An 11,867-nucleotide genomic window follows, 5' to 3' on the forward strand; every position below is an offset into this window, starting at 1 on the left:
CCACCACTACTTTCCTAGAGGTAGAAATCCTCAGAATTACTGGCTTTGGGAAGGGAGTTAGAGTCTAGCGGTTATAGCAGGGGACTAGGTGTCAGGACTCCTGGGTTCTTTTCCCTGGTTCTGCCATATATCTGGGTCCCAATCCTGCAAACACTCACGTATGTGCCATGGTTAAAATAGATTGAAACTGACGATGGAGCTCTTGCTGCAATCACTAGAGCTGGCCAAAACAAACAAAACCATCCTTCAAGAAAAAATTGAAACATATTTTTTTATTTCAAAAAAGCTGTGAGACAGGGGAGGGTGAAATAAAAGGGGGAGAGGGTGGGACTCACCAGGATGAAATGAAAAGTTTTGACATGTTTTGCTGAAAAATAAAAACTTTAGACAAAATTTGGGTCTTGGTCAAAGACATGTTTCATCAGAGAAAAACCTTGCCATAGAACAGCAGATTGAACCAGAAAGTGGGGCTCTGACTGTGGCAACCAAAAGGAAAAGGGAAAGCCTGTTCCGTCAGGCGGGGAAGAACAGGGAAACACCCAGCTTCACTGATCAGTGTTTGCAATGTGCTGTGTGATCCACACATGCAAAGGACTAGAGACAAGCGAAATATGATCATCCACTCGTATTGACAAAAACATGAGCTGAAGCTAGGGGAGGGAGTGTGGTCTAATGGTTAGAAGAGCCGACGGGGAAACAATTCTATTCCTGGCTCAGGTACAGTGTGTGTGACCTTAGACACAACTTTAGGTTGTTTTCACTCCGTGATACCCACCAGTTACTTCCCATTTCTTTGTACAGACATGGACACCTGGGGGCCTTTTTGGCCGAATCTCTGTGTATTATATTTCCTGATTAAAATGCTATGCATGCATATCAGTAAACTCTATTTTGGTACCTGGCCAGAGAACAACTGTTTTGCTTCTTATCATAGACAACCAAAGCCCTCTCCCTTCCCTCTCTGCTGGTCACAGGCAACCACTATGGAAATAGTCAGGCATTAGCACTTTCAGCAGTATCAATGGCTCTCTAATGGTTATCTACGCACATCCCCTTCCATTTAGCAAGACAGACAGTGGCGTTCTGGTCTCTGGACTGGAATAGAACAAGAGGCTACAGAGGTCAGGATTGTGGGGCGCCAGCAGGACTTTGTGCGTGGGGAGCTCTAGGACGGGAATGCTCCTAGATTGGCAGATCGGGAGTAAGGGACATTGGCAGAGCAGGGGCAGGGGTTCGTGGCTGGAGCAGCACAGGAGGCTGACTAAGAGGTCGGGTGCCATTAGCTGTCCTTCCAAGCTCTCTGAGTGCCCGGGACTGTCCGCTCAGCGGCTGACGGCTCGCAGCTCATAGGATGGAGGGAAGTTCTGGAAAACGCTGATTGCCGGGCGGATGTTAGTGTTGTCTGGGTGCACCAGTGGCTGGAAGGTGAAGTTCTGCAGCACAGTGTTGTGAAGAAGAGAAAGAGCTCCATGCGTGCCAGCCCTGCCCCAGTGCAGGCATGCTTCTCTGGGAGGAGACACAGATCAAAGGGGGCCATCAGCTGGGACACATCCCACTGGTGCAACTTAGAGCAGCCTCAGGGCTGCTATAATTTAACAATAACACTCTGCTTCCCATGCAACAGCACTCTGTCTGTGCAGCCCAGCTTTCCAGTTAAACCAACTGCCCAGCCCCTTAGCCTCCCGTTATACCCACAGCCATCAAAGGGTAGCAGACACAGCTACCGGGAAATCTAAGCATCCCTTTCTATAGTGCCACGATAGAGAAGGGAATGCCACCAGGGGTTCACCTAGAGCATCCAGACTTCACCTGCAGAGAAGGACACGAAAGCTTCTTTCTTCTTGAAGCTCGAGTCTTCATTCAGGAAATGGTTGGGTTTAAATAGCTCCAGGTTCTGCCACATGCTCTGATTGTTCAGCACTGAGAATAAGAGACAGGAAACACAGAGGTACCCTCGGAAAACAGGGTGGGCAGAGTAGGGGAATGAGACTCAGAATACCTGAGGCAAGCTAGTTTACCCCTGTGTCCCCCAGTTCTCTGTACCCTGGGCATGAGGCTGATTCTTTGCCGCACCGTAAAGGGCTTTGTAGGCTAGGGATGAAGAGGTGCTGGGTGTCCTCACAGCTGCAACCTTTGCTGTGCCCGAGTTCAACTGCCAGCAAAGCCCCTTTGCCCCTCGCCTTGGGCAGGGGATGTCCGCGGAACACTGTGTCCCCAGTCACCACATGGGGCACATTGAAGGGGATGAGGTCTATGAAACGCTGGATTTCGTGGATCACAGCATCTGTATCTCATCTGCAGCCAATCCTCCATCTGCGGAGCTTGGCTCCTTCCTACCACCTGCTCGAGTTCCTGGTGCATTTTATCTGAAAATAGCCCGAGATGGGACATGGTAACCCTTAGAATGTGAGCATGTATCAGAATAATATCTAAGGGAGGGAGTGGAGTCTAGCTGTTTGAGTAGGTGGGCTGGGAGCCAGGACTCCTGGGTTCTATCCCCAACTCTAGGAAAGGAGAGGGGTACGGTGAGTTAGAACTGGGGTGGGCTTGGAGCTAGGACTCCGGGTTCTATTCCTTTATCATTGACACAATGCTTCTTTTTGTCAGTGAAGTAAGTTCAGTTACAGTCACCTTTCTAGGGAATGAAGGGTTAATACCTTGAACATGCGGTGATTTAAGAGACTAAGGAGGCCACAGTGAAGGGTGCTGGTGGTGGTTTCTGTGCCTGCCAAGAAGAAATTCATAGCCGAGAACTTCAAATTCTCCTCGTGAAATTCATTTGCTGGATTTCCCTTTTCCTGAAAAAGAAGAAGAAGAAAGAAAAATCTAGCTGAAATAATTAGAGCCCGAGAAATGTGACCGGCCATAATCTGGGCCTGTCAGAGTCTAAACATTTCATTCAGAGTCAAAATAAAGATCGTGCACTCCAGTCAGAGATAAACTGAAAAACAGCTGCTCATTTTGTAGGACCTACGCAATCAGTTTTGGAGGGGGCGGGAATGGTGAATATTTTACAGTTCACTTTGTGTTTCAGGTGACAATTTGGACCTCTGGTTTGAGTTTGGGAGAGGAAAGATCATGGGGAAGTGTGACGATAGGCCCAAAACAGCCAAGCAACTTTGCAAGTTGCAGGGCCCAACTCTGACCTCTCAAGATATATTATAGGAAAATACAAATGTAGTGAGGGCCATTCCTTATCAGTAGACTAGAGCTTTGATATGCAAGTGTATTGTTTGTAGCTATTTGATGTTATCTATGTATCTCTGGTTAGAGGTTAGCAATGTAGACAAACTGCTTTCCTGTCTGTCATTGTTCTATTGATGAGGAGTTCAAAAGGGACATATGAACGTTTAGATGGAATTGTGAATGTAACAATACTATTGTTTATATTTCTCTTTGAAGTTTAAGTAGTGAATACCTGGGAATGGTTGTAAATGGCCAATTACCTAGTGCTAATGTAACTAGTTACCGGTGTGCTCAGGACATGGGTGATGGTACTTCAGAGTCCCAAGTAATCATCTATTAATTGTTCAAGAAAGTATCGGTCAGCCTGTATGGATCTATAAAAGACTCTAGTAGTCTGATCCTTTTATCTAAAATCTGTCCAAGCTTGTCAGGGAAAGTTTGGATCGCAAGATTGAAATCCCAGCACCAGTCTGGAATCACCCTGCTAATTCTCATGGGAGAATTTGAACAAACTCTGCACATGGACTATTTAGTCTACATTCCTCTGGATCAACTCATCTGCAACTGAAGCTGTGAAACAAAGGACTGAGACCCATCCAGGTACTAGCTGTACACCAGAGGGACTGTACAAGTCTGCAAACTCCACATTTCTACTGGAAACCTGATGTAAATGGACTTTCCAATCATTTGTATGTATCTGATCGCTTTGATCATTTAACATTTCTCTTATGGTTTGTTTCTTTCCTTTTATAATAAACCTTTAGTCTTAGTTACTAAAGGATTGGCTGGCAGCGTGGTATTTTGGGTAAGATCCAAACTTATATTGATCTGGTACTGTGGCTGACCCTTTGGGATCAGGAGAAACATTTTGGTAAAGAGCATAGAGTTTTAAATAACTTTTCTCTTTACTGGACCTAGTGGCTGATTGGGAGCCAGAGACTGAAATGCAGTAAAGGGGGCTGTGTGTATTTTTGTTTTAGCTTCTTGATAACCAGTGTGGGGAAATCAGAAGCTGTTTGTGGCTGGTTGGGAAGTCTGACTTCAGTGTCACCCACCAGTATTGGGAGAAACTGCTCTCCTTTTGCAGCCTGCCGTGATCTTGGCATTTTCAGGTGGCTACTCTAGGCATGGATGGGTCACAGGAGGTTCTGAGTTTTAGGATGAAAGTTTAGTGGGGTCAGTTTGAGTTTTGGGGTGAAGATTTGGGGGGTTTCAATTCACAAATTCTTCCAGGATTCAGCTGGGGTTTTGGGGGAAATATTCAGAAGATGCAGACTCGGGTTTGGAGTGGTGTTCTGGGAAGCTGAGCCTGTATTTGTGGGATGAAATGCTCAGGGTTTGATTTGAGTTTTGACTGAGAGTTCGGGTATGATCATTGACTGTCATTTTTTAACAGGGAGGATAATTAATCACTGGAACAATTTACCAAGGGCCGATGTGGATTCTTCATCACTGGCCATATTTAAATCAAGATTGTATGATTTTCTAACCGATCTGCTCTAGGAGTAATTTGGGGATAGTCTCCGGCCTGCGTTATTCAGAAGGTCAGACTAGATTATCACAGTGAAAAAGGTAAAAATCTAAAAGAAATAAAATAGTTGTAGGTATAGAAAAGTAATACTTTTGCTATATGCATATATTAACTTAGAAAGTTACTTAATCAGCTTCAAGCCTAAGAAATGCGTGAGAAAGAAAAGAAGGGGGGGGGCTAATAGATAAAGAAGAAGTTGAAGGCCGAACAGACATCAAGCGCCTGGATACAGATAAAGGGCAAACCACAAGATGTAGAAATCAACGTCTACCCCCCTTCCTGCTTTTGCTAAGGCTATGTGCCAACCTAGGTTAATTAACGGGCCCAGTAGTCAGGAGTTATCTTCCTTGAAAGGAAAAACCCTTGACTAAACAATCCCGTTAATTAAAGGTCAAAAAGGCACCTTAAAAGACGCATGCGTAATGAGGTGTTAGAATATTATCACACACCCTGCATAGAAAATTGGTTCATTAGCATGAACATGGAATGACGTTTGACAATGTATGTAGTAGGCGGTCGTGAAAGGTGTAAACCTTTTAGTACCCAGCCAATGGGGAACGAAGGGAGGGATTCTTTCGGCCGGGATAGGAAATATATAGTGCTAAATAATAAAGGAGGGGCGCGCTCCTTTCAGAATAGATTTTTGTTCTGGAGTTGTGCCCAGCTTTGCAAACCTGTTAAAGAAATAAAAAGTAGTTTTTTTTTTTTACTCTTTACCTGTATCCGATGTTCTTGATCAAACCCTTTTAGTCAAAGGTATTTCTTACAACAGTGATCCCATCTGGTGATGGAATCTACAGACCTATGAAAACATTCAAGACCATTTCTTATCTTACTCCAAAAGTGTTTGCTTCACTTTGTGATGGTGTCCCATTGTGTAAGCATGTGCGTGTACCTGCATGATTGTGCATGTATGCCAGGGAGTCTGAGTTAGTCTCTGGCCCATGCATACCAGAGTAAATGCTTATCTATTATGTCTGCTTTCATGCTCATGCCTGTCCGTACCTGTTCCATCTTGACAAAGAAGCTCTCAATATGATCCCAGGGGCAGGAAGGATTGATCGACTCCTTGTGGCTCTCAATCATCTCCCCTATGAATTCTTTCAGCTCTGCAGCCTTCTCGAGGGTCCGGTTATGGGGGCCTAGCAGATGGGCCAGGAGCCCCAGGAACGTGTTGTACAGCTGAAGAGGCCAATGGGCGTGGAGAGGGGAGGAATGGAAGGGCAGAGGTGAAGAACCAACAGGTTTGGGTCAGAAACACAGAGAAAGAGAACAGGGAAGGTTCCGTGTATTTTTCCTCGTCTCTTTGAAAAGGGGAGCTGTTGGTTTACAAAGAACCAGGGGCTGTGGGTGGAGTTTGGGTTGGGGAATACCTGTCCCCAGGGACTGCTAAACAGCTTGAAGCTGTCATCAATCAGCCACAGTAACTGGAGAAATGTCTTGTCAGCATAGTCAAAACGCTCCCTGAAAGGGATTGCAGAGATGATATTGGAGACAGCAGGGCTCAGCAGGAATGTGGGGTCACACAGGGCCCCTGGGGAGACACGAACACCAGCAGGAATCACATACAGAGCTTTTCAATGCTGGAGGACAGAGGGAGCACTTTATGGAGTGCTGAGATGCAGCAGCTTCTGGGGAGGGCTGCAATAGCTACTCACTAGTTTAGGCCAGAAAGCAAAGGAGAATGTCTAATAGTGTCTAATAGAAACATATTCCCTATGATGAGGAGCACGGGAGGTCTTGGGGGGAGCCTACCAGCCCCTTTTCCTCTCCTAGACCCAGGGAGGATATAGGCAATGAGGCACAGAGCCAGGGCCAGCGCCAGACTAGCCCACACTTCCATCTCTGACTCCTTTTCACTCGCTCTGGGTGAAAGAGAAACTGATTGTCAAATGGCAGTGAGACGCACTGGTGCATACTATATGCCATCAAAGCCAGACCTAGTCTGGACTAACCTGTTTGGGTTAAAGAGAAGGGAGAACTCTGGCTGTTGGTCCCAGCAAGCTCCTGCTCTTCGGTTCCAAACAATAGGGACAATTAAAGATTCCACCAATATGGAAACAAAGGAGCTTCTACGGTTACAGAGATTTGCCAGGGTGGGGATCTTCCCTCAGGTCCCATTGTCCCAAGCAAAAGAGGAGGTGTACAGAAGCCATTCAGATCTGCTGTAAAGTCCAGATCGTTTCACTCATTAATGCCTCCCACCCACGCACCCAACACTATGTGCAAGGGTTGGGGGTTATTCACCCCACTGCCCTGGCTAATTTTCAACTCACGTGATTCCATTTTACCTCCATAAATCCCCTGCTACAGTTTTAACTGAACGTCCTAATCTCCTTCTCTTCAGCACCTGCCCTAACGCCCATAATTCTTCCAATGCAATCGCCTTTGGACACATTCTTCTTCAGCTTTCAGACTTTAAACAGCTTAAGCAACCAATGATCCCTCTGTTCGGAAGTTCCCGGTCTTGGGGTCTCCTGTTTTGCGAGACGCAGCTGTCATGTGGGCTGGCTTGAGTGGGGGGGCATTTAGTATATTGGGTGACATCAGTATGGCAGAATCATAATAATCCATGTGGGATATGCCATGTCAGGTACTGTTAGGAAGGTTGTAATGTGCTAAGTAAGATAATAATACTTATGTTCATGTGTAATATTTGAAATGGAAGTTATAGATGTATTTGAGATATCTGTATTTCAAATTGTTCTGCCTGGGCAACACCCCAGATAAGAAGGCTGCAGAACAATGCCTTGCTTAATCGCCCATTAAGGCATTCCCAGGTGCAAAGGGCCCTGAGGGAGAGGCCAGCATCACCACTGAGTCACCAGAACCTGCTTACGTGACTCTGGACTCCATTGCAGGCAGCCTACCTGGTGAAGCATCAGAACTGTCCCATGTGACTATGGACTCCATTTTGGGTCTTATGACTGCCCACAGGCCGCATGGCCAGAGGAGGGGGTTTATAAGATCAAGCCGGAGAAACCATCTTGTCTTTGTTCCTGTCCAGTCTGCAGACATACACCTATCTCTGGACCAATTCATCTTGCAACTGAACCGAAGGACTTAGACCCATCCAGGTACTGGATGTGAACCAGAGGGAACTATACAAGCCTGCAAATCCACATTTCTTCCAGAAACCTGATGTAAATGGACTTTTAATCATTTGTATATCTGTGATTTACTTTAACCCTTTAACATTTCTCTCATGGTTTATTTCTTTCCTTTGTACAATAAACCTTTAGTTTAGATATTAAAGGATTGGCTGACAGCGTGGTATTTTAGGTAAGATCCAAGCTTATATTGATCTGGTGTTGTGGCTGACCCCTTGGGGTCAGAGGGAACCTTTTTGGCAAAGAGCAGAGAGTTCTAGTAACCGGTCTCTTTGCTGGACCTGGTGCTGATTTGGGAGCCTGGAGCTGAAATGCAGTGAAGGGGGCTGTGGGCATTTGTGGACTGGCTTCGTGATATCCAGTGTGGGGTAATCAGAAGCAGTTCGTGGCTGGTTGGGAAGCCGGGCTTCAGTGTCACCCACCAGCGTGGGGAGAATCTGCTCCCCTTTTGCAGCCTGCCCTGACCTTGGCATTATCAGTTGGCTACCCTGGGCACGGGTCGTATCACAGCAGCTCCATGGTCTTTTGCAGTGTTTCCTGGGGGCCGCTCATTGGCTGCAAGAGACTTGCAAGTTTCTCGGCTATCTTTACAAGACTCTCTTCCTTCTCAGCAGCTGTACGTCTCTACAGAAATCTTTGGAAGATTCCTGGCCCGTTGTCTGCTGATTTAATAAACTGATGTAATCATTCGCGTAATCATTAATCCATTAATAATAATAATAATAACTAGCTCTCACAGATTAGTATCTTTACCCTCTAGTTACAGATGGAGAAATTGAGGCACAAGGAAGTGAAGTGAGATGTCTATGCTCATCTAGCAAATTGGACCCCAGGAGAAATTGCTGCAATTAAAAAAGGCGGGAAACCTCCAACCCTGAGGGGATTTTAATATATCAACATTAGATCATTAGGAAAATGGCAAAATCTGAGGCTATTTGATATAAAGAGTGGGAAGCAAAATCTGAGAGGGATTTCTCTCAGTATTCAAACATTAGAGAGGGAAAGGGGGAAGTCTGAGGGATTGGATCAATGTTTGATAATGAGAGAGAGAAAAGTATCTGGGGGATTCCCTGTATCACTCAAGAATTAGACAGAATGGGCAAAATCTGAGGAGAAAATGAAGCCGTTTCCATCTTTGACAGTTAGAGGGTAAAAACCCAGGGGATTATATATTTATATTAATATGCTGGGCCGTGTTCACACAGCACAGCTCACATTTGTACCCGGGCAGCTTGAAAGACGTGGGAACTATTTCCCTCCTATTTTTCCTTCCAGGACAAGTTGCTGCAGTTTAAAAAGGGAGCCAGGAAGGGACTCAGAGCTGAGGGGATTTTAGGTCCGTTCGATAATTAGAGAAAGTGTGGCTTTGCCCGCCACCTGCCATCGACGTGGGCAGCAGGGAGCCCCAGGTGATGCCACTTTAGCCGGGGAAGGGTGGGGAGTCTGGGGCAGTGAGGGAAAGGTGGTGGCTGGGTGATGAGGGCGGATGGTTCGGGGCAGTTGACAGTGGGCAGCAATGAAGGAAGGGCTATTGTTGGGTTGGGAGATGATGCCGGAAGGTTCTGGGGCAGCTGGGAGTGGGTCAATGACAGACACAACCATCTAGCAGGATGGGAGATTGTTATTTATATAAAGGGGGAGAACGATTTGATTCTCAAATCTGAGAGGGAAAGATGACTGGAGGGGCTTTTAAATGTCCTCCCTGTGCCTCTCCAGTAATGACAAATGGCAGGTCTGTCCCCCAGAAGCTGCTGCAGTGGAAAAGGGAGAGAGAAGAAAAGAGGTAAAATCTGGCGGGACAGAAGATCGCTGTGTGATAAATACCTAGAAAGGGATGGTGCCTCCACACCAGCCACTGCGCTGGCAGCAGGCAACGGAACCAGAAGGTCCCAGGGCAGTAGGGAGGGGGCAGCAGTGTGGGATTGGGGGGCTAGCAGGGGTGGCACTAGCTGAGACGAGATCAGGTCCGGCTGGGAAGTCTTAACTAGAGACAGGGCTCTTCCTGTCCCCTGCTGTGGAGCTCTTCCTGTCCTCTGCCGTGGAGCTAAGGAGAGGAAGTTGACCCTTTGGGGAGTTTATGCCCCTGGAAGGGACTGGAGCGTAGGCGGTTGGGCCTAGTGCTCATTGCTGGGCTGGCACCACAGAGCCAAGGACGGCCATACGGCTGCAGTCAGCAAGCAGGAGTGAAAGTGATTGCTAGGGCCGGGATAACAGGTGAGAGTCAGAGTCAGGCCAGAGTCAGAGGCTGATCAATGGAGCTGAACCCAGCCCCACCCCACTCGCCCCTGCATGGTCACCCAGACAACTTCCTGGGCCACCCTCCAGGGTTCAATAGTAAGCGTGGGCCAATCAGAGGCCGCAGGTGCTGTTGCTCTGGCCCCTTTGGGCGGGACTTCCTGCAGTGCCTAATCACCACAATGCTTTACAATAGCAGTGTATAACCTCCCAGTGGCTGTGTGAGAACATCAGCTACTCCAGGCTCTGTAATGCCATGTTCTAGTGCCATACAGCCCTTCACTGTAGGGTAATGAGTCAGCGCATTGGTTTCTCCCCGCAGAGGGGGGTTTTTATCTCCTTCATTAATTAGAGAGGAATAGGGGTGACTTGTGGGGGTCGATGTTTGATAATTAGCTAGGCAAATCCGAGAGGATTTTAGGATCAGTGTTTCACACTGGGGACAAACCCAGCCAGTGTGAGGATCCCGGTTGTTATTTATTCATTTACTTAGTAGCAGGATCTTCCTGATTCAGTCCAGGGAATGGGACCCAGGAAGCACCCATTAAGTCAGAAGAGCTCTTTGGGGGCTGCGTGGTCACGACGGCCAACCTGTCTGATGGGGCTTTCACAGTAACGGGGAAGAACGCAATCAGCCCTATCCCAAAGATTAATTCTCCTGTCCTGGGCAGAGCAATGTTTCCCCGCTCCATGCCCGCTGCCCAGAGAGATGCAGTGACTTGCCCCAGAGCGACGGTGGCTGAGCTGGGAATTAATGACTCTCTCCAAATGGCTCTGGATAAGGCTGGAGGGAGCCAGGGGGTATCAGAAGAAGTGAATGCTCATGGTATTCCTTCCCATAAAGTCATTTTAAACCATTTCAATCAGTGGGAGAATTAGTGTCTTGCAAGGCTGGGCTGTTGGCTTTCCCCTGGCCACTAAGTGGTGCGATTTCTCCATAATTCACAGCAGCAGTGAGGTTTGTTTGCTAGGAGAAAACCCAGCTGTAAATGGTTTAAGTCTCACTTTGCTGGTGTGTCCCCACCTCCCTTATCCAGGGCACAGATGCTTACACTAGTCTGGGCGCTGCTCACCCCACCCAGAACACCTCAAGGACCCACAAAACTTCAATCCCGGTAATTTCTTGGATGAGAAAACGGCTTTAAAGAAGGACGATGCCTTTTGCAGTTTTCCTCAGGTACGAGAAACCCTACCCATATGGATCAGAAAACCTCAGTTCCAATATCAGTCCCTTCAGGGCTCAGTAGACAGAGCATCAGTGTTGCTGCATTTACCATATTATTAAGTGTATCTTGGTTTTCACCCAGCATGGACCTTGAGGTCCTTTTCTGGTCCTCTGAAATCCAGATCCTCACCCATAGCACCAGACAGAATGGATCAGAGCAGCGGTTCATCTAGCCCAGTATCCCATCTCCAACAGTGGCCAGTTCTAGATGTTTCAGAGGAAAACACAAGAAACGCCTAATGGGCAGTTATGGAATAACTTGGCTATAGGGTAGTTTCTTCCTACCCACCAATAGTTAGATTGGCTTTTACCTTAAAGTAGGAGAGGTTTCTAGCCCTTTCAATTCTTGGGATACTTTTTTCCCCCAGGCATTTGCCCCTGTAAGGCAGAATGTGGTCTTGTAGTTAGACGTGGCCCTAGAAGTCAGGATTCCTGGGTTCTAGTCCCATTCTGGGGGTAGTTAAAACAGGTAGGAGCCGGACTCCTAGGTTTAATTTAGTTAACCATATCATAGTTCTTTAGATCTCAGTTGGCTTGGCTAAAGTCCAGACTTGAGACTCTTTTAAGTTCATCCGTTTTA

This window comes from Emydura macquarii, unplaced genomic scaffold (assembly GCF_026122565.2).
Source record: "Emydura macquarii macquarii isolate MOO-44397 ecotype Brisbane River unplaced genomic scaffold, CSIRO-AGI_Emac_v2 contig_1790, whole genome shotgun sequence".
Lineage (NCBI taxonomy): Eukaryota > Metazoa > Chordata > Testudines > Chelidae > Emydura > Emydura macquarii.